Source organism: Rhinoderma darwinii, chromosome 1 (assembly GCF_050947455.1).
Source record: "Rhinoderma darwinii isolate aRhiDar2 chromosome 1, aRhiDar2.hap1, whole genome shotgun sequence".
In the NCBI taxonomy this organism is placed as follows: domain Eukaryota; kingdom Metazoa; phylum Chordata; class Amphibia; order Anura; family Rhinodermatidae; genus Rhinoderma; species Rhinoderma darwinii.
The window spans coordinates 22,643,032-22,670,755 of NC_134687.1; the positions used below are offsets into that span (position 1 = coordinate 22,643,032).

A 27,724-nucleotide genomic window follows, 5' to 3' on the forward strand; every position below is an offset into this window, starting at 1 on the left:
TTCGGATAACTAGTTAGGAATCCACCAGAGAATTCCTCCTAATAATTCACATGACCCAACATGGGTCAGAATCATAAATAACAATTAAACGTTAACATTAACCCGAGCAGAGGAAGTCCTTGAAGCCCCTTCAGATGTTCCTTATTAAGAACACACCGAATTAGCCATCTGCAAACCACCAATTACCTCCAGCCGTAAACCAGCTCGGAAGCACCGTTCACCTCTGCAGATGGCTCCACCCACTAGAAGTCCACTTCAAGGGGATAACACCCGATGAAGCCCTCAAGTGATATACCGACCACTAGAAGTCCACTTCAAAGGGATAACACCCGATGAAGCCTTCAAGTGATATACCTTCTACCAGAAGACCACTTCAAAGGGATAACACCCGATGAAGTCTTCAACCATGTACCTTTTTTGGGGGACGCATACCCCCGATGCGACCCCCCCACCATTTTGTACTGACTGGCCTCAAGGACTCCCCCCGCCAGCTGCCATGACAACAGAACCTACTCCGGAAAAAAGAAAAACATGTTAGATAAGCACACAGATAAAAACACAACGCTCATAGACGGACGTACATAAGACCTGAGGAATAACAAACCAAGGGTGGGAGGGTGGGAGCTTACTTGCTTCTTATGTTACTCCTCCCGCTGCTTCCGGCTCAATGCCGAGAAACAGCGGGAAGCGCAGTAACGGCCCCCCGTCCCCCTTAACTCCTCCCCGTCCCTCCTTCAGCTCTTTCCAACTCTCCCTCAACTAATTAACCCTTTCCCTACCAGGACGGTCATGTCGGCTTCCCTTCACCCTGCAGCTGCGTCCAGCCTCTTCTTGACCTGCCTAGGTAGAGTCGTGTGTTAACCTTAGACCATACTATCCCCCCCACCCCCACTTAGTAAAGACACATGACACCGAGGTTGGATGTGAAATGGCCACAGCAGCCGTTTATTAATTTCACAGTTTTATAAAAACAATTTAAATCCGAAACATTCGGATAACTAGTTAGGAATCCACCAGAGAATTCCTCCTAATAATTCACATGACCCAACATGGGTCAGAATCATAAATAACAATTAAACGTTAACATTAACCCGAGCAGAGGAAGTCCTTGAAGCCCCTTCAGATGTTCCTTATTAAGAACACACCGAATTAGCCATCTGCAAACCACCAATTACCTCCAGCCGTAAACCAGCTCGGAAGCACCGTTCACCTCTGCAGATGGCTCCACCCACTAGAAGTCCACTTCAAGGGGATAACACCCGATGAAGCCCTCAAGTGATATACCGACCACTAGAAGTCCACTTCAAAGGGATAACACCCGATGAAGCCTTCAAGTGATATACCTTCTACCAGAAGACCACTTCAAAGGGATAACACCCGATGAAGTCTTCAACCATGTACCTTTTTTGGGGGACGCATACCCCCGATGCGACCCCCCCCACCATTTTGTACTGACTGGCCTCAAGGACTCCCCCCGCCACCGCGAAACAGGCCTTGACCCCCTTAAGCCTGTGAGTTCCTCCACACCACCACCGCCCTTTCTATGCCTTCTGCTATCGCCAAGCTCCAAAGATCAATGCCAACCTCGGTCAGATGAACCCCATCACTTCTCCAGAAATTCCCCACTCCTGACTCCAAATCCCTATGCCTTACGCAAATGCCCCCGTTCTTTGCCACAAAACGGGACACCGCCCGGTTAACCTTTATGCGAGCCTTATTGACTCTCTCCACCGATCTCGCTAACCGCCAATGCTTTCTTGGGACTATGTCCGACCACACTACCACCAACTTGGGATAAGATACCCACAAACACAACATATCATGTTTGATATCCCGCACCAACTCACGAAAAGGGCGGACTCCTAAGTCATTCCCACCCACGTGCAACACTAAAACCTCCGGAACCCTATCAAGCCGCGCATATGTCTGGAATTCCGCCAACACCCTGTTCCATGACATACCTCTAAAACCCAGCCAATGCACAACCGCATCCTGTCGCGGAATGCGCAACTGGCGACCATCCGGGCGGACGTCCGCCCTCAAAGCCCCCCAGTGCACGTACGAATGACCCATCAACCACACCAGACAAGGAGGCGAATCTGAAACGGAAAAAACAATTAGGCACCACCAATATAACATTTGTAAAGCGTAAACAACCCCAATCATAACATATGGGGGCGGACATAGGACTTAAACCTTTTAGACTCCCAACGACCAATACGCCTCACCCCTTCATCATCCAACCCCCAGCGCCCCGCTTCCGTTGCTGCGCCAATCCTGAAGGAATGAGATGAATATGAGCCTGCCGCAACACCAACCGCCGTCAAACATTTTTTAAATACAGCTCCAAACTGCAACCTGGACAAAAACGACCCGTCAACATGACGTAACAAAGGCAAATCTGGAGACCCCCCGTTTTGCGTAAAACCCCGCATGCACTCTACAGGGCACATGACCGACCCCGGGAGAGCGAACAAAACTATCAGCTTACCCTTCCCTACTTGGTCAGTTTTAGATCGACGCAACCATACCTCTAGCCGATCTGCAAGTAGGCTCACATCCCCAGATCTCAGCCCCCCTGCCCGTTTAGTACTTGGCGACACCAACTCACCTATTCTAAATGCTCCAAAGAACGCTAACGAAAAAGCCAATCGAAACAAATCCATTTCATCTGAAGAACGACATACCGATGCTAATGAACCGCCCAACGAGCCAAGCAAAGCAAACGACACCGGCCTTCTACTATCCGCCTCCACCCTACCTCGGCGCAACCCCTTCAAAGCCTGCGATACCAGAAATTCCTTCGATACATCCCGAAAGCCCCGCAACTTAAACCCGAACGCCACTGCAGATATGAACCGGTTCACCTTTGCTACTGAAAACCCCGCCTCCCAGGCGTCACCTAACCAGTACAAAAGTGCCACCAACCTGTCTCTATCCGTATTGACGTCACCCAACTCTCTTAACCACTCCTCCCACTGCCTCCAACAAGCAGCATACGCACTCCACGTCGCGCGCGCCAAAGACCTTTTTAACAGCTGCTCTACGGGACCGATACCAGATCCCACAGATGCTCCGGACACGCCAACCCGAGCCGTTCCGCTCCCGGTGCCAATTGCCGAAACCGGTCCCACTGCGAGCGAGAAAGAGCATCAGCGATACAATTCTGAACACCCGGGACATGCACCGCCACCACCCACGCGTTCAATGACAAACACACCAACACTAAATGTCGCAACAATTGAACTACTGGAGGAGAGGACGCCGTGATGTTATTAATGGCCAGCACCACCCCCATGTTGTCACAGTAAAAAACGGACCTTCTTATCCCTGAGCCTGTCCCCCCAAATGGTAGCCGCCACCACGATGGGAAACAGCTCGAGCAGGGCCAGATTCCGCGTGAGTCCACTGGACACCCAGCTAGCCGGCCATTGACCCGCGCACCACGGACCTCCCCCATAAGCTCCAAAACCACCCACCCCAGCCGCATCCGTAAAAATATTCAAATCACTCGTATCCTGCGCCGGAGCCATCCATAGCGAGCGACCATTGTACTGGCCCAAGAAGTCATCCCAAACCTGAAGATCAGCTCGGTGCTCCTCCTTGAGCCGCACAAAATGATGCGGCGCGCGCACTCCCGCCGTTGCCGCCGCCAACCTCCTACCAAACACCCTTCCCATTGGCATAATCCGGCAGGCGAAATTCAACTTCCCCAGCAGCGACTGAAGCTCCCTCAGCGCCATTTTCTTCATTCTACAAGCCCGTCGAACCTCCAGCCTCAAAGCACCCAACTTATCCGCCGGGAGCCGACACTCCATTGCCACCGAGTCAATTTCGATTCCCAAGAAACAAATCGTCGCTACCGGGCCCTCCGTTTTTTCCGGCGCCAAAGGGATCCCAAAATCCCTCGCCACCTTCTGTAGTGCATGAAGCAAATTACCGCAAACCGGCGAACCCCCCGGGCCAACGCACAAAAAATCATCTAAGTAATGGATCAACGAATCGACCCCGGATACTCCCCTCGTTACCCACTCCACGAAGCTACTAAACGCCTCGAAGTATGCACAAGAAAGAGAACACCCCATCGGAAGGCACCGATCCACGTAAAAGGCCCCGTTCCAAAAACAACCCAACAGCCGTTGGCTTTCTGGATGGACCGGCAACAACCTGAACGCCGCCTCGATGTCGGTTTTTGCTAGCAGCGCCCCCGGACCCGCAGCCCGCACTAACCCCACCGCCTTATCGAATGAGGTATAAACTACGGAGCACAACTCGTGATCAATCCCGTCATTTACCGACGAACCTTTGGGATACGATAAATGTTGAATCAAACGAAACTTTCCGGGCTCGCGTTTAGGGACAATACCCAAAGGGGACACAACTAAATCATTTACCGGCGACTCAACAAATGGCCCCGACATGCGCCCCAACGAAACTTCTTTTAACAACTTTTCCGACACGACTTCCGCATGCAAGTAAGCCGATTTTAAATTCCTCCGCGTAACCGGAACCTCATAAGGAGGCGGAGGAATAACAAAACCAACCCGAAACCCTTCATAAAGCAACTTAGCTGCCGCCCTATCCGGATACTCACTTAGATAAGGGGCCATCCTTTCCACCCTCACCGGCGACACCCCCTTGACCAGCCCCGTGCTGGTTCCCTGACCTCTTTTTTCGCAGACATTTTGCCGCCCCGTGTGATGCACCATTACACTCGGAGCACACGTGCTTGAACTTGCACGTGGCCCCGAACTTGCACTGACCTTCATTAAATTGCCAGCAAAACCCCGCCTTTCCCCCGCCGCTTTGTCCACTCTGACTAGACTGGCCTCCCTGGCCACCGCTCCCGGGAAAGGGCTGCCTAACCGGAGCCGTAACCCGTAACCAGAGAGCAATATCCTTCTGGTCCCACCGAATCGCCGGCCGAACCGCCTTCCGCTGACGGAATTGCTCATCATAACGCAGCCACGCCTGACCCCCATACGCCCTATGAGCCTCCCCAATGGCATCAAAATAACAAAACAACGCCGAACAATTTTCCGGCGCCTTTTCCCCTATCACACTAGCCAATATGGCGAACGCCTGCGACCAATTGACGAACGTCTGCGGGATAAGCCTATACCGCCGCCGTTCCTCCTCGTCCTTTTTACTCTCGTCCCGCTTGCTCTTATCCAAATTAAATTTAGCCAGCGGCAAGAGAGAAAAAATTTCAACATACTCGTCTTTCCAGATCCGATCACGCACCTCCTGCTTTAAATGCGCCCCCAACGGACCCTCAAAACAAACATACACCTCCCCCCGAGCACGATCGTCCATACGCACTCGATCGCCGTCCTTCTGTGCCTCGGTCTGTACCGACACCGCGACCGCCTCTCTAACCGCCACCACAGGACGCGCCTGTAACGATCCCACGTCCCTGGGGCCTTCCCAAACTACCGCAGGAGACACTTCCGTTACTACCGGCGCCGCGGCCCTATCCAGGCGCCCCACCAGCTCCCGTAAGCAACCCACTAAGTCTGCCAAACCCGCTCCGTCGCGTCCGCCCGCGCCACTACCGGCCCCCGATGCAACGCTAGCCGCCCCCCCGCCGACACCCGACATAAAAATCGCTGGATAAGACAATGATGGAGTTATACACTCACCGGGCTGCACAGGCGCTGTGTTCCCGTCAGCCGGACCATCCTGACCTCGACGATACACGTCCAGTTCACCTTCCTCCAGTTCTTCTCTCGCCGACGACTGTCCCTCCCAACGACATCTTCGGAACGGGGATGAGGACGCGCTGACCGATGGGCCGGCAACCTGCCGCCCGACCGCCGGGACCCAGACTTCCGACCGGACCTGTTGCCTCGACGTCGCTGCAGATCTAGGCGTCCGTCTAGACGATCCTGACGAAGCCTGCCCCCTGGCCGGAACATCACCATGCGGGGCGGCCGTACCTTGTTCTCCAAATCTTCCATCTGATGGGGGAGGGGTGACAGGGAGCCCAGCCTGCGACTCCCTGCTTACCGCCGGACCCCGTCGCGGCCTGGGATTCCTGCCAGGACGCAGGGCCTGGGAAGGGGCGGTCCTCCCAGCTGCCTGGCCTGCAGCGTCCGGGATCGGGCTCCCTCTGCGACGCCGTGTCCGCGGGACTACCTCCGGACTGAGGCGCTCTGGAGGTCGGGACCGCCGAGAGGGACGGGTCGACCCAGCCTGCGTCGTCGTCACCCCTGGCACCGCTCTCTGCCTGCCCAGCGCAGGAGCGGTTGTAGCCGACTCCCCCCCCGCCGCCATAGCCATGCTCGTAAGGGGGCCGGGGGAGGGGAGCCTGTCCCTTTCAACAGACCCCGAACGCCGTGCCCGACGTGGCGAAACGGCGTCCGGGATCCTCGTTATTGCAGCCACGGTCTCCTCTAGCCATCCGGGACCGTGGTGCACAGCAGCGGCACGCAGCCGCTCTAACATAAGGGCTTCTGCCATTTCTAAAAGCCGGGCAACGGGGAGCTTACTTGCTTCTTATGTTACTCCTCCCGCTGCTTCCGGCTCAATGCCGAGAAACAGCGGGAAGCGCAGTAACGGCCCCCCGTCCCCCTTAACTCCTCCCCGTCCCTCCTTCAGCTCTTTCCAACTCTCCCTCAACTAATTAACCCTTTCCCTACCAGGACGGTCATGTCGGCTTCCCTTCACCCTGCAGCTGCGTCCAGCCTCTTCTGGACCGGTGAGGTGACTACCATCATATAGTACAGGCAGGGAAGCAAATCCAGGACCGGTGAGGTGACTACCATCATATAGTACAGGCAGGGAAGCAAACCCAGGACAGTCCACCCTGACTGGGGATTTCTCGCTGACCAGACAAGTGTTAATATAATGTATTCAGGTATATTTTTGCTGTTATCATTAATGTCTATGGATAAAACAAATCACAAAAACTCCAAAAAGGCCAAACCATTTATTCATACAACTGTACTAGAATATTATCATTTATTGTCACAGAGTGAAATCAGAACAGAAAATGTTGTCATCAGACTCTCTCCGTACTGCAGCCTCAGGCTTTGGGCCTGTAACTTCAAACTTTTCAGCATCGATATTAACCCCTTGAGGACGCAGCCTGTTTTGGCCTTCTGGACGCAGGCGATTTTTTCAAATCTGACATGTGTTAGTTTATGTGGTAATAACTCCGGAATGCTTTTACCTATCCAAGCGATTCTGAGAATGTTTTCTCGTGACATATTGTACTTTACGTCATGGAAAAAATTTGGTCGATAAATTCAGTATTTATTTGTGAAAAACACCAAAATTTTGAGAAAATTTGCAAAAATTTTAATTTTTCTAAATTTGAATGTATCTGCTTGTAAAACAGATATTAATACCACACAATAGTGACTAGTTTACATTTTCCATATGTCTACTTTATATTTGCATCATTTTTTGAACGTCCTTGTATTTTTCTAGGACGTTACAAGGCTTATAAGTTTAGCAACAATTTCTCACAAGAAATTTCTAAAACCTATTTTTCATGGACCAGTTCATTTCTGAAGTGGCTTTGAGGGCCTTCTATATTAGAAACTCCCCATAAATCACCCCATTTTAAAAACTGCACCCCTGAAAGTATTCAAAACCGAATCAAGAAAGTTTCTTAACCCTTTAGGCATTTCACAGGAATTAAAGCAATGTAGAGGTGTAATTTACAAATTAAATTTTTGTTGCAGAAATTCATTTGTAATAAAAAAATTGTGTAACACGGAAGGTTTTACATGAGAAAAGCAACTCAATATTTATTGCCCAGATTCTGCATTATTTAGAAATATTCCACCTGTGGCCCTAGTGCGGTAATGGACTGAAGCACCGGCCTCAGAAGCAAAAGGAGCACCTAGTGGATTTTGGGGCCTCCTTTTTATTACAATATATTTTGGGCACCATGTCAGGTTTGAAGAGGTCTTGTGGTGCCAAAACAGTGGAAACTCCCAAAAGTGACCCCATTTTGGAAACTACACCCCTCAAGGAATTTATCTAGCTGTATAGTGGGCATTTTAACCCCACAGCTTTTTTACTGAATTTATTGGAATTAGTCTGTGAAAATGAAAATCGACAAATGAATGGGCAGATGTTTGCCGACGCTTTCAAGCAGTATTTTCGGCCGTAATTCCAGGCATAAAACGCCTGAATTACGTCCGTAAAAAGTGCGTTTGAACATACCCTAACACTGCAATACCCAAAAAATCCCTTCAACCAATCCCTAATAACCTCCTTTGCCCCTCTTCCCCTTGAGAGCTACCCATCCTCTTTTGCTGCAATGATCTCCCTAGACATCTCAAAATGTAGACAAACCTTTCCTTTCCCCAACACTTCCTGGCACAAGTGTGAGTAGATAGAGGTCAGCAAACATGTAGAAGTGTCCTGGTCCCAAACTTTCACCCTTCTTTCCACTAAAGGATTGACTTTTAGTATTGTGCCTCCTTGTCTTTACCTTTTTCCCTCATCATGTTTGAACATTTTTTACAGCACCTACAACAGCTTGGCCAACACCCCTTCTAACCTCAACATCAGACCACTCATAATCATCTGACAGATCAGAATCAGACTCAACAGTTGCTGTTATCTTCTTCCTCCATTGCTTCACTTTTAGTCATATTGACATCTTGTCCTTCCGGTGGTCCCCATAGTGACTTGCCTTCTCTGCTGCTCTTTACGTCCAGACAAGTTGCTCCTGTATTTACAAACATCGTGCCAGCACCCTCCTTGTGTAGTAAACATTTTGGCCCCATGTTCGGATTATGAGGCCCCCCTGGGATCATGCTGCCCTCACCCACCCAGGAACGCTGTGCAAGGGCCCTGGCACTTGGCCCATCATCATGTGATATTCCCTAAAAAAAATTCTATGCTGACACCATTGAGGATAGCTGCCATGCTTCCACGATGCAAGGACACTTACTTTCAGCCACCACATCTAAACAGTCCATTACACCCCAAGTCCAGGTCCCTGTGCTGCATGACTTGTGGGACCTCTATAGGTGGCGATATCCTGGCCCCTTCCACTGCTTTCTACTTGAGTCCTGTGAATATAAAAACATTTTGCCAGTATCCATTGTCACCTATGCCTGCAGACCATATTGGGTAATGCAACTCAATCAAGTCCTTGTCTACTGCATCATATTGGTACGGCCGCCTCAAGTTTCACACAAAAATAGTAGTCCTAGATTAGGCCTATCGAACTTCCAGTCTGTGGCGCCGTGAGATCGAACGCATTAATGTGCCCTCTGCAAGGAACTGCAGCAACTGCCGGCACCGTAGTTCCCACGCTACCTCCCTGAAGCCCTTGTAGATAATTTTACCAGGTCTTGACGTGTTCCAAATGTTCTTGGCAGGGCAGCCCTGCCTAAAATCCCCCTTCACTACCCCCAATCTCCTCACCCAATTACCTTACACCTACGTTCAGGCCCACACCGGGCCATGTGGCCAGAATTTTAGGCAAAGAAACCCCTAACTTTCACTATGCCTATTCCTACCAAAGTATCCAAAGTTCCCCTCTACTATCCTTGTGTTGACATTTTGCCCGCTCATCACTCTTTCAGTGTAGAGAGCTAATGGTGGGTACTGTATATAGTAACTAATGATGGACATACCTCATATAGATGAAATATGACTTCAGAGAGTCCCCCTGGCAGCAGGCAGCCGATCACAACAATTTCTGGAACAGAAAATGTAAATTGTGCAGATATTATGAGTTGAGCTTAGTATGGGCCATCATATCAACAAATATATGTTCAGCCTATTGACAACATTGGGGAATTTGTTCCCGCAGCCTCGCTTGTCATGTGTCTCTATAGGAACATTCTGGATGACATCACATTATAGGATTTCTATAGGTTGTTATTTTCTATAATACTTACATATATACGGTGGATCTTCTAGCATGTCGGCTGTCACTGGGGCCGCATATTCACATGTCTTATATGTCTGTAATATACATAATGGGTTTACTGCATATACATAAAATAACCCCATATCTATAATGTATAATAATATATTTACTGTCACACATGTCATTTCCTATCACAGGGCGAGTCCAATACCCCCTCTGCCACAGAAATAACGCCAGCAGTATGACGGCACATGACAATTGGATGGCGCTGGTATAGATGTTGTGTGAGGGCCCAGGAGCTTATAGTTATTCTCCTATATAATCGTATCCTTAATAAAATACATCTAATTTATTTCTTGTTTAGTCTTTTGGACTGGAGTAGAGAGAGTAGAAAATGGGAAATTAGATTTCTGGTTTCAGATACCAGAGAAAATATTCATTAAAGATTTTTTCTGACAGTTTTAAAACTTGAGTATAAGCCGCATATGTCTATAAATAACAGACAGTCACTACTCATCCTCCATATTCCCTGCGGCTCCTGCGCTGGTGGTTCTGATGTCTTTGGTTACTAGGCCACAGCGGTCATGTCAGTGTGGACGGCTGTCACTGCTGCAGCTATTATGTCACATCCAGGGCCGGCCTCAGGTTGATTGGTGCCCTGTGCTGTACCTTCTATGGACGCCCTCCCCCCTTATGATGTACTATGTAGTGGCCCATTAATATAATCATACAGCGCCCAATAACATCACCTAGTCATTAGGCTATGAAATGTATCTTTCTGTCTTTCCACAGGTTTGGGCACCAAGTGCTGGATCGGGAGTACAAGCTGTGGGGGCTCAGGACATCTATGGTGGTGGCGCCCCCTTCAGTATTGACCAGTAATGCGCCCTGTGCGATCGTGTAGAGATGCAGGAAATAAAATACACCGACCTTGGACTCTCCTACTGAATACGTCCGGCTGAATGTAGGACGTTGTGTGATGGTGAGGTGGAGGGCTCTGCTTATTCTGTGATCTGCCCTCCTGGGACGTGTGGTTCTCATCAGCTCTTATGAGGAATTAATACTAGGAGTAAGAAAGACAAAGTATTAGGAGAAATCCCAAACGATGGAAACATTTTCATGTAGAACAGAGACCAGTCCCCAACATTGTATTTTATAGCTTTAGGTGTATTACATATTATCTCATTTTTATGCTTCTACAATGTGTCTCTTATCAGTGAGTTATTATAATGAACTATATTCTTATTACATCACAACAGTAACTATTATGGGGTTTCTGAGCGGGTTCATACAAATATTCACACAGACACTTTATTAGGAGTCCTGCCACCCCTCCCCCTACAATGCTGCAGATAAACGCTGTGGACGTCAGAGTGACAGGCGGCATGGACAGGTCCGCTCCCGGCCCCCCGCTTTTATTACTTGTAGTAATGATAACAGTAAGGTAAGCAGTGTCTCCCCTGACTGCTAGTAAAGTTTGGGGTCCATGTCTGGGACACACTGCACAAGTGCCCAGCGCTGAGACACCAAGTAGTAGAGATGACTCCTGATCCCTGCACCTTTCCTTCACCACGACATTACAATATACAATATTATATAATACAACCCCTCAGCAGTTACATGACGTGGAATCAGTGGCTATTACAAGATGTTTGCCCATTTGGCCTAGGTATTTAGCCGGTCAGGGGGCTTCTCCCATATGACTTTCTAAAATAAATCAGGGGCGGACGTACTATATGTGAGATCTGTGCAGTTACATTGGGGCCAAGCTATTTTTTTCTATTCTTCCATCTACCACCCCCTATTGTGCCCTTACCTGTCCCCCCTAGACTACATGGCACCGCCAGTCATGTGACCATCTTCATATTACACATAGAAACCCATTACCTACACGATCCCTATCCCTATATATAGTAACTAATGATGGACATACCTCATATAGATGAAATATGACTTCAGAGAGTCCCCCTGGCAGCAGGCAGCCGATCACAAGGTATTCTGGAATGAAAATGTAAATTGTGCAGATATTATGAGGTGAGCTTAGTATGGGTCATCATATCAACAAATATATGTTCAGCCTATTCACAACATTGGGGAATTTGTTCCCGCAGCCTCGCTGGTCATGTGTCTCTATAGGAACATTCTGGGTGACATCACATTATAGGATTTCTATAGGTTGTTATTTTCTATAATACTTACATATATAGGGTGGATCTTCTAGCATGTCGGCTGTCACTGGGGCCGCATATTCACATGTCTTATATGTCTGTAATATACATAATGGGTTTACTGCATATACATAAAATAACCCCATATCTATAATGTATAATAATATATTTACTGTCACACGTGTCATTTCCTATCACAGGGCGAGTCAGACATTGAACACATTTTGTAATGTAACGTAGACCCAGGGAACATAACTATAGGGGTGAAGAGGTTGTAGTCACACACAGGCCCTGGTGTCCATGACTGGCATAAGCGGGTCACAACCTGAACAAATCCCCAATTCTGCCATCACCTGGAGGAATCCTGACACATGTAATGAATATTCTGGGCATGCACCGGGTTACCTGACAATATATAAGTTTAGGTGGCAGCTTAGTCTGGATGCCATAGTTCACCACACCGGGTTTCCAGGCTCTTGGTCTCTGATCCTAATATATTACAGGTTTGTAGCTTGTCAGTAATAAGCGGTCACTACATTTTGTTAGGGACATTTTTTTCTATTCTTCCATCTACCACCCCCAGCATTGAAGCGAGGAATATTAGGAAGAACAACCTTGTTTTCTGAGGGACAATGTGAGAAAACTGAAATTGGGCTCTTGGAGAGAATCTCCATTATTGCTATAAACCCTCCAGCCAGTAAATATGTGATATAACGTGTGTAGAGGTAAAGAAATATTCGGCACTTACCTTGGACTCTCCTACTTTATATGCTGGGCAGTAGTTGGGCGCTCTCCTTATTTTTTGAGCCGCCCTCCTACACCTGGACCTGAGACCATCACAGAGATCTTCATTGGGCTGTTACTTTTTTATTACTCCTGGAAATATAAGAAGAAATTGACAGCTGGGTGATGCTATTCCCTTTTCTCAATGCCATGGTCTGATACTATACAATGAGTGCTGACAGTTTCATAATGTTTAGGGACACGGCCTATAGACAAGAGATATTGTATCCCCCATATGTAAATATTTCCAGGAGGAATTATAGAGGAATGGCAATATGCAGAGTGCTAAGAAGAGATGCTCCAGTATTATAATTTTATGGGAAATACAATTATTTACTTATAATAGGAACAGACAAGTCCAGAACATATGACCAGTATTATATACATAGAAGAGATAATACATCCTCCCTGGGATTGGAGCTTAATTGTAATTAATTATTATAATATAAGATTACACTTCATGGGAAATACAATTTGTCAGTTATAGATTTAGGCAGCAGTGGATTTGGGGTCACTATATAGCAGGTAATGGAGTTGGTCCTCTCCTCTTTGCGGCTGGGTGGTGACAACCTGCGCAGGACTCCGCTCTCCAGAGGAACTACATTGGCAGCAGAAAAGCGGTGGAGAATTGTCCCAAAGGTCATGGGAAGGGAATGGAGAGGTAAACAAACATCACGCCCGTCTGTCCTCAGTAGCTACATTGGGGCCCCATAATGGAGGGCCCGGTTTGATCTTCGCTATGAGGACCCCTGTCTTCTATGTCCGGCTCTATATCCAGGAGTAAGATTATGTGACTGGTGAACTTCTTGGTGTCAGTAGAATAAGAGTGTTGATGATAACTATGACGGCCGCCACGTGTCAGGGATCTATCTCCCTATGTGACATGGAGGAATGGCTTCAGTCATACACAACAGTGACGTCTGTTTTCTGACCTGATAATTTGGGACGTGTATGAGTAATATGCAGGAAAGGTAAATTACAGGAAAGAGAGATCAATACCTGAGCGCTGTATTCAGGACACTGTCCCGGCAGCAGCAGTTCTGGGACTAATCAAGGGATCTGTTCAGATAAGATCTAAGAAAAAAATACAAAACCTCTGATCACAGGATAGATACAAGAATAGTTGTCATGTTACCAGAAGTTACACAAGAAAAAGAGAGGAAAAGGATCCAGCGCTGAGACAATATGAGTCTATAAAAAATGGAAACTTCTTCCGAGTTTTATTGGACAAACGAAGTTAAAAATAGGATAGTCCGTGTATCTTTGGTATCCGTGGTTCATTGGGATGAATAAGCAGGTGCCTACGCGTTTCAGACGCGCTCTGCCTCCTTAATCATGGCTTTCCGTGAGAACTCTGTCAAATGTCAATGGATTTTATATCCGGTCAAGCAGGTGAATTTGATTGCGGTCCACACAGATTACTTTGCTGGAACGCTTCGCCATTATTTAGTTCTGACGGCTGATCTGATAGATATGAAGTCCAGGAATCGGGAGCGGCTAATTCAGGTATAGTATTTCTTGTCGTCATTTTGTTTGGAATTTACAAGTACTTTAGATTGTGCCGCAGCCTTTAATTGTTGGTTCATGAAGGTGACATGAATATGGCCAGAGTTCAATTGACTAATAGACGGATTGGGTTCAAATACATATATGTGAGAAAAGTGTTAGATAAAAACGTGTTGCGTTGTTGCTGGAGATATCAAAAATGTTTAAGATGTTAGTAGGATGTGTTTTGTATATATTGTTTTTTAATTATTTTTGGTATTATTAGTTGGTTTATTTGTTTACTTCTTAACTGGGGAATGTCCTGAACACGTATTATGGTTCATGTCATTTTGATGATGTTATACCCCTATTGTATATTTTATTGTTTTTTATTTTGCTTTGATGGGGTGTTTCTTCCTGGTAATATTTCTATGGATTTTGATATTAACACAACTTGTCGTTTTCTACTTGAATGATGAGAATTTAATGACAAACACGTTTGTTTGGCATTATATCATTACGTTTTTCTAATTCTATCATGTGTTCTGGCGGCCAATCATATTGCTATTTACTTAAATATTTATGTTTTGTTGATTCCCGTTAATTGCCTTGAATTGGTTCATTTAGCTATTGGCATTGATTTGGAAGATAGGACTTGGATGATATTGTTTGCATTCAATTATTCTCCACTTGTTATATATTTTGATCGATACAGGAAAAACGTTGGCTCCTTATTCCTTTTAGGGATCATTATGCACCCATATTTATTGTCTGGAAGTCTGATGTGTTTTTCTTGTGCACGTTCGTGCATATAATAGCGATCTCTCATTTTAGGACATTGTAATGTATTGGTTTATGTACTAATGGTATTGAACTTGTATAATAGGAATTTAATGATAAACTCATTTGTTGTAATAATAATTTTATCGGCATACATTGCGTATGTGTATTATATATTTATGATCCTCGAATGATAAAATTAATTTATTAATGTATTTTTAGTTATTTGTGTTAGTAATGTTTTGGGGGGAAAGATAATGCAGTTATGTGTTTATTCCCGTTGGTAAGCTTGAATTCGTTATTTTAGTTCCTTGCATTATCTAGACAGCGATGCTAGAATGATTAGTTTGAATTAACTGTTATCACTTTCTTGTGTATTATAGTCAAAAATTCCAAAAATCAATAATGGAACATCAATTCCTTCCTCTTTTGTAACCTAAAAATCCAATATGCCTCTCTTGTACGTGTCTTATGTATAATATCTCCCCCTCTTTTTGGAGTATGAATTTTTTCAATGACATAGCATTTGAAATAGTTGGTCAATCTGTTGTGTTGATGGATAAAATGTTTAGCGACATTTGAGATGTTGACAATATTCGGATTACGTATGTATCCTAGATGTTCTAGCATTCTTGTTTTAAATTTACGGTTGGTGCATCCTATGTATTTGAGGTTACACTGGGTGCATTCAATAATGTAGATTACTGATTCTGTATTGCAGTTGGTGTAATTATTAATGGTGAAGACGTTTGTATTATTTGTATCGTGGAACAGTTTTTTTGGAAGTGCAAAGAGGCAGACTTTACATGGGTTGTTCCCACATTTGTAAAAGCCTTTCTGTTCCAGCCAGGTGGTTTTAGTTATTTTAGAATTGAAGAAGGATGGTGAAAGGAAGCTACCTAGAGACGGTGCTTTCCGGGCTACAATTCTACACCCGTCTTTGAGGATGTCTTCCAAACTGTCATCTTCCATCAGCATGGGTAAACGTGATCTTTTTTATACCGTTGTACTGATTGTTTTGTTGCAGGACCAGAGTTGGTTTGTTTGAATCCGATGCTGTGTGTAGGTTTTCTTTAAACAGTAGGATGTCTCTAGATTGTTTATGAATTACATTTGCGCCTTTTTCAAGGACCAATTGGGATATCCTCTACTGTGTAATCTTGTATGAATTTGTTTTTGTTCCACTTCGTAATAGACGTCTGAAATGCAATTATGTTTTGCTCGGCTCATTTCTCCGATTGGGGTGGATTGGATTGTGTACTTGGGGTGGTTGCTTGATGCATGTAGTATGGTATTTCCACTCAGAGGTTTTCGGAAGGTTTTAGTGCAGATTCGAGTTCCTGCTTTTCCCATCAACTCGAGATCCAAAAATGTGATGTTGTCTTTGTTCCATGTGTGGGTGAATCCAAGATTTGATGTTTTTGAATTTAGGAAAGTTATGAAGTGTGGGATGTCTGAGGTGTCCCCTTCCCAAATAAATAGGAGGTCGTCTATGTACCTTCCGTACCAGTTGATATTACCTGCAAAAGGATTGTTTATTGAAAACATTGATGTTTCTTCCCACCACGCCATCACTAAGTTAGCTAGGGAGGGGGAAAATTTGGCTCCCATGGAGACGCCTTTCATTTGTAAATAAAAATTGCTGTCAAATAGAAAAAAATTGTGTGACATTAGAAACATCACTGCCTCCAGGATAAATGCCTGTAACTTCTCAGCATAGGTGCTATGTATGGACAAATGATGTTTTAGTGCTAACAGTGCTATATGGTGGGGGATCCTGGTGTACATTTTAACCCAATCCGTTTATTAGTCAATTGAACTCTGGCCATATTCATGTCACCTTCATGAACCAACAATTAAAGGCTGCGGCACAATCTAAAGTACTTGTAAATTCAAAACAAAATGAAGACAAGAAATACTATACCTGAATTAGCCGCTCCCGATTCCTGGACTTCATATCTATCAGATCAGCCGTCAGAACTAAATAATAGCGAAGCGTTCCAGCAAAGTAATCTGTGTGGACCGCAATCAAATTCACCTGCTTGACCGGATATAAAATCCATTGACATTTGACAGAGTTCTCACGGAAAGCCATGATTAAGGACGCAGACCGCGTCTGAAACGCGTAGGCACCTGCTTATTCATCCCAATGAACCACGGATACCAAAGATACACGGACTATCCTATTTTTAACTTTGTTTGTTCAATAAAACTTGGAAGAAGTTTCCATTTTTAATAGACTCATATGGTCTCAGCGCTGGATCCTTTTCCTCTGTTTTTCTTGTCTATCCAGTACGTGTGCCGACACGAGGACCCGGGCGCTACAGGCAAGGCAAATTACCTGCACAGGTGAGCTGGAGGACTCCTCCCATTTTCTCTACTACCAGAAGTTACACTTATAAACTTATACATTACACATATACACTATTTAACAATGGAGTCTATAGATGACCAACACATGACATATATCAGAGGCGTCCGTCACCGCCATCCAGTAAGAAACGTGTACAGTATGTTAAATGTATACAATTCTATTAACACGGGAATATATGTGTGACGGAGACTGAGGGACGGCATATGTCGGGGGTATACTTTGTGTAACATCTCGCGTCATACATCTCAGGATATGTCAGATTTAGGCTGGATTCACACGAGCATGTTCGGTCCATAAAGGACGGAAAGTATTTCGGCCGCAAGTCCTGGACCGAACACACTGCAGGGAGCCGGGCTCCTAGTATCATAGTTATGTACGACGCTAGGAGTCCCTGCCTCGCTGCGGGACAACTGTCTCGTACTGTAATCATGTTTTCAGTACGGGACAGTAGTTCCACGGAGAGGCAGGGACTCCTAGTGTCGTACATAACTATGATGCTAGCAGCCCGGCTCCCTGCAGTGTGTTCGGTCCGGGACTTGCGCCGAAATACGTTCCGTCCTTTACGGACCGAACATGCTCGTGTGAATCCAGCCTTAGGGTTAAGTTAGGCTCTGTTCACATCTGTGTTGGGGTCCCGTTCTAACGTTCCATCGGAGATTTCCGTCAAAACGGGACCCTGAGCAGACACAAACTGACACTGACGGAAACCAGAGGTTTCTGCTTCCATCACGATTGATTTCAATGGTGACGGAGCCGGTTCCTGAGGTTTCCGTTTGCCTCTTTTGTGCACTGGACCCGTTGTTTTGCCGGAAGCAATAGCGTAGTCAAAGTGATGGGTCCGGTGCACAACGGACACAAATGGAAACCACGGGCACCGGCTCTGTCACCATTGAAATAAATGGCGATGGAAGCAAAAACCTCTGGTGTCCGTCGGTGTCAGTTTGTGTCTGCTCAGGGTCCCGTTCTGACTCAAATCTCCGACAGAACGTTAGAACGGGACTCCAACGCAGATGTGAACAGAGCCTTAAGGATAGACACATCTGTAGACATGAAAGGTAAATTAAAATAAAGCTAGATCAAGCCTGAGCGCTGTATTCAGGAGGCTTCCCCGGCAGCAGCAGTTTTGGTCCAAATCCAGGGATCTGTTCAGACAAAATCCAAGAAATAATATAAAACCTCTAATCACAGGGTAGATACAAGAGTAGTTGTCATGTTACCAGAAGTTACACCAAAGTGGAAACATAATTTACATGTTAAAGAAGTTCTCTACCTTGTACCGCAGTCACAGAACCACCTGAATGGACTATAGGAGGACTGTAGCATCCTTCCTTACTCCACACAGGTCAGATACTTGGTTTCCCATTTATACTCTGATAACTATGACTGGCTCCAAGTATTAGAAGTTACCTATCTACCCAAAATCACATGAAGGAACGGAATCAGCCGTATGTAAAAGTGGGAACTGTTGTCGGGGAGTCGTTACTTTCAGCATCACATATTCTCTCACTGAGTTCATGAATAAAGCTTAAGAGCAATTTCAGTTTTATACTCAAATATTTTATGTTTTAGGTAAGTTCTAGAATACCCGGATCCTTAAATATGCCAAAGAGTATATAAGATAGATAGAGAGAGAGAGAGAGAGAGGGAGAGGGAGAGGGAGAGAGAGAGAGAGAGACAGACAGACAGACAGACAGATAGATAGATAGATAGATAGATAGATAGATAGATAGATAGATAGATAGATAGATAGATAGATAGATAGATAGATAGATAGATAGATAGATAGATAGATGGATGGAGGGACGGACGGATGGATAGATAGTTAGATAGATAATATAATTTTTCTTACTATAGAGCTTTATATTAGTCTTCATATATTAATGTCTATAATAAATATATCAGCATCATTCTCCATGACAGAGTTATTTGGTGGAGGATGTGGTGGTTGTGACCTCATCGTATTCTATAGTGGACATAGTCTGTAATCTGGCAAATGTGGAACATGAACATTGAAGGGACTTTCCAGGACTTTGATACTGATGGCCAAACCTTGACAAATGGCATCAACATCAGATCATTGAGGGTCCGACTCCCAGCCCCCCAACTAATCAGCTGAATGAGGGGCCCCTTTATTGCTTACCAGGCATAGCACCGTATATTTTGTAGTGGCTGTGCCTGGTACTGCAGCTATCTGAGCTGAGCTGCAATACTGAGCACAGCCACTACCAAATGCATGGAGCTTTCCTGGTAAACAATGAAGGGGACATGGGGCTGACCAGGGTGGTGCGGCCCCTTTACTCAGCTGATCATGGGGATGGCGAGAGTCAGATCTCCACCGATATGATATTGATGGACTATCCTAAGTACAGACCATCAATAATAAAGTCATGGAAATTCCCTTTAAAAGGTAAATAAGACATTTTATACAAAGGACAGAACATACATATAAAATTATAGAGGATCTGACGTCTCTCCTGACATGTCTGTTCTGGAAAATACTTGAGAATTCACATTTCCATTCACACATTACTGACTGCTGCAATTTTCAGGAAATAGTAAGTTGTAACTTTAATGGGGAAAATATGTAACATTGAAATCTGAATGTAAAATCCTCATGTTCAGCTTTTACTTCTGTTCATAGAAACATTTTACTGGAACTTGAACTGTTTGTCTAAAGAAAAAAACAACTCCGACAATTATCAGAAAAAAATTCCTCTACAATCATATAGTTGTGGTGAGATGCTGGTTATAAATTGCTGCAGTGATGTCCAGTGTGAATCTGGTCTTATATGAGAATTCTAGAGCGTAGATATTTCATGTATCCAGTAACATGTATAATTAATAACACTGACATTATAGCTGATAAATAATACAATGCTGCATCTTACCTGTCAATCACACAGTCAATCACAGTCCTGGTCCAGATGTTATTCCAAAAATTGTAGAAAAAGCCCAAAAATCGTGATCTGCAGGAAACACAATGATCAAATATCAAGTGTAAAGTGAGTGTAATCCAGCTGCACATAGAACCCAGCAACTAGTACTGTCTATGACATCATCAGTGACATCATAAGCGGCTGCAGTATCTGTTACATCATCGATTATCTCCTCCTGCCTGGATAGACTGTCTGTGTATACACTGGATATAGGCGTTACATGGGACTGCTGTTTTATATACATGGAGGATACATGTGTTATTATAGGGGCTACGACTAAGAACATGTAATGTATGACACGTGTGAGCTGTTACTGGATGGATAGACTGTCTGTGTATACACTGGATATAGGCGTTACATGGGACTGCTGTTTTATATACATGGAAGATACATGTGTTATTATAGGGGCTACAACTAAGAACATGTAATGTATGACACGTGTGAGCTGTTACTGCCTGGATAGACTGTCTGTCTATACACTGGATATAGGCGTTACATGGGACTGCTGTTTTATATACATGGGAGATACATGTGTTATTATAGGGGCTATGACTAAGAACATGTAATGTATGACACGTGTGAGCTGTTACTGGATGGATAGACTGTCTGTGTATACACTGGATATAGGCGTTACATGGGACTGCTGTTTTATATACATGGAAGATACATGTGTAATTATAGGGGCTACGACTAAGAACATGTAATGTATGACACGTGTGAGCTGTTACTGGATGGATAGACTGTCTGTGTATACACTGGATATAGGCGTTACATGGGACTGCTGTTTTATATACATGGAAGATACATGTGTTATTATAGGGGCTACGACTAAGAACATGTAATGTATGACACGTGTGAGCTGTTACTGGACGGATAGACTGTCTGTGTATACACTGGATATAGGCGTTACATGGGACTGCTGTTTTATATACATGGAAGATACATGTGTTATTATAGGGGCTACGACTAAGAACATGTAATGTATGACACGTGTGAGCTCTTACTGGACGGATAGAAACTGTTTTACTAATAAAGGATTCATTTTATTGTATTCAGTTTGAGTTCTGGATTTTCTCCTTTTTAATGCTCCACAAAGTTACCAGAATATTATCCGCGCACCGAGAGTTTATTGGACACACGCGCGGCCTGGTGAGCGGAGGAACTTCTTGTGTGTTTGGAGTCATGTACAGATGTAGTCATCCTTATCCTGACTCTGATAACTTATCACTTAAGTCATTGAAAACCATTGAAAAAGTGAAATGAAAGTTTCTTGCCGCTGTGTATTTAATGCGTTAGAAGTCAAGTTAAAGATCTCCACATCTGTACATAGAAGGGGACACATTGCAGAACAATTATATCATTAGTGTCACTTCTATAAATTGGATCTGTGTGTAAAACTGTCACCTCTGTCTTTGAAGTGTCGTCTCGTTATTACAACCTCGTTTTGAAATGACGTTTTCTCTTTATTCCGGACGCTACAGACACTGACCAATAGGCGACTATCTTTATAGACTGTGCGCCATTTATAATATTAGTGTCTTCTTTTGGGCCCCCTCAGACACCGGCCCCCGGTGAGACTTTTACCTCTGTAACCCCTATTATTATGCCCTTGATGATTATACACCGTTCAGCCATAACATTAACCCCTTAAGCCCCCATGACATAACTGTACACCATGGATTGTCTTACATAAGGCCACATGATGTACAGTCACGTCACGGTGATTGTGCGGGCACAGGAGGTCATTCTATTTGAAGATGCCGCCACATTGGGAATTTTTATGGATACAAAATCTATTTGCTATTATTTAACATTGATCTTTTTGTGCATTTATAACATTTGTAACAAGAATAATTTAGGTGTAAATGGGTCTTAAAGGAGTATTCCCAGCTTACACATAAAGGACGTGTTCACACGGCGCATCTTCAGGCGGATCTCAGAGTGTAAAATGCTCGTGTTACGCTCCGAAATACACTAGAAATGCGCCTGCAAACCGCTTACCACTAATATAAATAGGAAATACAACGCACAGCTCATATGAGGCGGATATTTTTGCTGCTGAATTATTAAACAAGTAAAAATACGCTTTATAAAAAAGAAGGGACATGTCCCTTTCGGAAGCATTTTAGAAGCTGATTTCTCCCTTTTCCCGTGACACTTTAAAAAATTCTCTGAAAAATCTCCTCAAAATACGCTCAAAAATGATTGGAACATCAGCTCTAAAAAACGGCCGGAATCAGAGTCTCTTCTTTTAATCTCAGCCTCGTATTTTCAGCCTAAACATCTGCGGTGTGAACCTGCCCTCACATGCACATTTCCTGCAGACCTCACCCAGTCATCGCTACTCGCTTCACGCTGTTTGTTTTGGGGAGCAGGGGGGGGGGGTTTGCTTTCGATAATCCCAGACAACCCTCTTCAGGCTGGATTCACACACAGTATAACATTTTCTTTCAGGCGTTTTTCCATAGACTTCTAAATAGAACTTCAAAAATGCCAGGAAAAAAAAGCACATACAAAATGACACCACATAAACACGCCACTAAAAACGCCTTAAAAAAACGCATATTTCATTTAATAACGCTGGTGTTTTTAGAAGTGTTTTGGTGCAGTTTAATATGACAGAGATTTTCTGTGTGTGAAGGAGGCCTTAAGGTAACGCTGTGGGAAAGATATTGTAACCGAAAGAAATTGATACATAAATTTCCCTCTGCATAGAACATATCCAAAGCCGTCCCATTAGTTTTCCTCACCATAGTGTCCGTATCCCTCTCTACGTGACTGGCCACAATATTGTTCGCTGTGATGGCGACTTTCCTATGATGCACACGGATATGAAATCCTTACATGGTGTAAGGTGACGAATAAAATAAAAAGATACAATATATCACTGCATGATGAATCGGTAGAGTTCCATATTATATATACTGTAAGTGTGAGTGCGGTTTGCACCGTGTTATTCTTTAGGCTTTGAACAATATTTTCCTATATGATCCATGAGAGGTTTGGGATCATTTCTGGGGATTGTAATTGTCTTGAATTCTAATGAAACTTGGTGTCACACAGAAGGATCCTTTCTTTTTGAGTCGTGTCTTGTCTTCTGCTCTCCATTTATCCTGGCACTGAGACGGCCCCTCCTTTCCGAGGGAGATTAAATTTCAAGGAATCACTACTTGAGCAATTCCCCAGAGTGCAAGTTTATGGAATTGCTATACAAGCAATTCCCCAAAGGCAGCTGGAGACTGTCTGGATCAAGTGTGCAGGTAAATCAGCTACCTCAAGTCCATCACCACCCTGGTCAGCATAGTCTAAGGCTACTCTATGGTCTTCACTAGAGCCCACCTCAAGGCAGGTTGGATTTGGCTGCATAGAACCCAGTTTGCTTTTACAGAATACTGTGTTGGACAGGAGGTGCAATGCAGGCAATGCCAGAACGGAAACCAGACAGATAGAGGGTAAACAGCAAGCGGAGTTCACAACCAGGAGATACTAAAAGTCCAAATTGCAAAACAGAATAATATCAAGACTTGCAGAGGTCGAAACCAGCCAAGAGCTGAATGTCCAAATTAATGAGCAGAGGGAAAATCCAAAGACAAAGCCGAGGACAGTTCAAAGAGTCCAAACAGTCAAGGTGATACAGGGTGTAACCAGGAGCTTGATCAGAAACATGCAAACACAAGAAATCACAAGCAACAATGAGAAAACTGAACAGATTCAAATACTCCACCCTTGACCCTGATAGGACGCAGACAGAGAAATGAGATTGGCTCTGCATCAAAAAACAGGCCCATTCTGAAGCTTGGCTAGTAGTCATGACAACCTTAAAGTGACCGACGTTTCCTAACATTAATTATGATATAAATCACTTGCTCTTAATTAATATTTCTCCCATATGTCATGTAAATTGTCCAAATGTTTGATCAGTTTTCATGAAACATTAAAGATTTTGTTTTTGGAATCGTTATTAACATGTTTTTTATACTCATTTCTGTGTATTGTGCTTTGATTGCGTGACATTCATTAGTTTTCAATGACATTTTCTTTTCTTTAGTATTTACAGTGTCTTGAAGTGGGTGGGGATAGAATACTCTGTAGCCAATCAGATCATTGGACAGATCCAAGCAGCAGGAGAGGAGTGTGCTGATCTTGTGGGAGGCAGTGACCTGTTCATTCATCTGACTGTCTAAAGAGGATATAAGTAGTTATCATCTTGAAAGACAAGACAGCATTTGATGTGGCTACAAGGTTACGGCCAGGGTTTGACAGCAACACAGATGGGTGTGATTTGCGGTCTTACCATAAATCATGGGTGAGTAATGTTTCTCTATCGAAATAAAGATCCAAGCAACCTTGTGAAATGCTCTTAGTTTTCCCGATATTCTCAATGTTCCTTGCAGGTATCTCCTATTGAGAATCATTGACGTCACCTCTGAGTTTGCAGGTAACGCTACTATTTAACTGTAAATTGCGACCAACTCCGCTTCTACTACTAATAATGCTGCAGTAACCCAGCTCTTCTAGGCAGAGTACATCACATACTGTAAAACATATCAAGGCCACCAGATGTCGCTGTGCTGTCAGTTATCTACACGTTTTCAGCTAGCAGGTGATCGCAGAAAATGTCTTTAGTGTAAACCTCAATGTGGATGTTTAAAGTATTTAACCTCCTTATGGACGAGGTACTTACTGCATCAATGACCAATGATGGTGATGAAACGACCCTCCGACACTTTAGTGAAAAGTCGTCTTATAAAAGGTTGTTCTCTCAATGAAATAGCCAAATTGAATATGATAGAAGAAAATTTATAATAAGTCATAGAAAAACCTTGGGTGGTCTTCTCAAAGATGTGGTCTTTTGGAGTCGTTTTGGTACAGTACGGGTGACGAATTGCTGCTCCATAAAATTAACCCCTTCCCGACATTTGTCGTATGGATATGTCATGGTAAGTTAGTGCTTCCCGCATTTTGCCGTAGCCATACGACAAATGCTGGACACCGGCTCAGAAGCTGAGTCGGTGCCATCATCGCCGGATGTCAGCAGTATCTGTCAGCTGATATCCGGCTGTAATGGCTGGGACCGAAATTAGCTTCGATCCCCGCCATTAACTCTTTAAATGCAGGGGTCAAACGCGATTGCTGCATTTAAGTTGTTTGCACCAGATCGGAATCCCAGCAATGAAATTACCAGGGTTTACGGTGGCTGCAATGGCAACCGGAGGCCTAAAACTGGCCACGGATATACCTAGGACTGCATGTACTAATGTTATCCCCATATTAAGTGTCGCTGATGCATCATTACCCAATTTAATAAACAAATAAAGCAACGAAACCTGTTTCTTGGAGAATGTGGGAATGGCCACAGCTTTATTTAACACAACCAAACATTTTTGTATCACATGGCCCTGAAGTAACCACTTAATTTATTCACATCTCCTGTGATGCCGCCCACTGTGAAGCGGCGCGCATGTAGGTTCTTCTCCGGATTTTACTCTTCAGAGCCTATCTCCGCCAAGGAGGATACCGCGAACACCTACGCGGTACTCCGACCACCCCCACCACACAGTGCCAAACCAGCCTCCACTCCATCTTGCAGACCCGACAGCATGATGTCGATCCCAATGTCATTTAAATGAACGCCGTCAGATAACAATAAGTCCCCATTGTCACCTTCCAACATCAAATGACGAATTGCTACCCCCCCCAATGGAACGCACAAACCTGGAAATACGAACATTCAACAGCCGTCTTGACCGCTCGATGGCCACAGCACTTCTAGCTCCTCGCCAATGAGTTCGTGCAATCACCTCGGACCAAACAATCACACAATCAGAAAAAAGCTGTGTGAAATGACCCAAATGAGCCTTGATAAGGGACAACAACTCAGACAATTTCACATTCCCCAAATCATTTCCCCCAACATGTATAACGAGCACAATTGGACCGCGGCATTCCCGACTAACTTCAACTATTAACGGCAAAAGCTGAACCCACCTCAGCCCTCTGATACCTTTCCAGTGCACCTCGGCCGATGACACCCCAAGACTGAGGCCTAAAGGCTGATACTCAGCCCGACGAGCTGCCCAGAAAATAAAAGAATGGCCAATTATCCATACTTGCGGCCAGGGGCGTAGCTACAGGCTCATGGGCCCTGATGCAAAAATTCTTACTGGGCCCCCCCCCCCGCAAACTTCTCATGGCCGACGGTCCGCTTTCAGCTGCATCGCTGGGTCTCCTAAGTGACCCAACAATGCAGCACTAGCAGCCGGGGGCGTCACTAAGGCTGGGTTCACACACACGTAATTCGGGCGTTTTAGCATTGAATTACGTCCGAAAATGCGGCTCAAAAGCGTCGGCAAACATCTGCCCATTCATTTGAATGAGTCTTACGATGTTCTGTGCCGACGGTCATTTTTTTTTACGCGTCGCTGTCAAAAGGCAGCGCGTAAAAAAGTGCCTGTCACTTCTTCAGACGTAAATGGACTCCATGGAAAACCAGCTTCAATTACTTCCGTAATGGACGCAGCAAAAGACGCCTGCACATGCCATTACGGCTGAAATTACGGTGCTGTTTTCTCCTGAAAAGAGCACAGTAATTTCAGCCGTAACAGACGCTGCCGTGTGAACATACCCTCAGGGCTTAAAATGTCCGGGAAATAGCCCCAATACATATGTGTCCGCCCCAAAAAAAAGGGTGTATATGAGACAGCATAGCATATCTATAGCACTACGACCCTATAAACTATGGATAGGATTAGATACAGTGGCTGAGCAGACAGTATCACACATGATAGGATTAGATACAGTGGCTCAGAAGGCAGTATCACACATGATAGGATTAGATACACAGCTCAGCAGACAGTATCACACATGATAGGATTAGATACAGTGGCCCAGCAGACAGTATCACACATGATAGGATTAGATACAGTGGCTCAGCAGACAGTACCACACATGATAGGATTAGATACAGTGGCTCAGCAGACAGTACCACACATGATAGGATTAGATACAGTGGCTCAGCAGACAGTATCACACATGATAGGATTAGATACAGTGGCTAAGCAGACAGTACCACACATGATAGGATTAGATACAGTGGCTCAGCAGACAGTATCACACATGATAGGATTAGATACAGTGGCTAAGCAGACAGTACCACACATGATAGGATTAGATACAGTGGCTCAGCAGACAGTATCACACATGATAGGATTAGATACAGTGGCTCAGCAGACAGTATCACACATGATCGGATTAGATATAGGGCCCAGCAGACAGTATCATACATGATTGGATTAGATATACAGCTCAGCAGACTGTATCACACATGATAGGATTAGATACAGGGCCCAGCTCG

The 27,724-nt window shown here is 44.7% G+C and overlaps 2 long non-coding RNA genes across 3 annotated transcripts in view; both read right to left on the reverse strand.

Annotated features, from left to right (window-relative positions):
* The window catches only part of LOC142719681 (uncharacterized), a 255,217-nt gene that overhangs the window by 52,987 nt on the left and 174,506 nt on the right, over positions 1-27,724 (reverse strand). The gene's annotated exons all lie outside the window — the stretch shown is intronic.
* Positions 9,578-13,931, reverse strand: LOC142719465 (uncharacterized). Its single transcript, XR_012872748.1, has 7 exons — positions 13,795-13,931; positions 12,761-12,888; positions 12,044-12,110; positions 11,778-11,842; positions 10,775-10,907; positions 9,873-9,939; positions 9,578-9,670 (listed from the first exon to the last, which is right to left on the reverse strand). It is a non-coding gene; the product is annotated as an uncharacterized LOC142719465 (long non-coding RNA).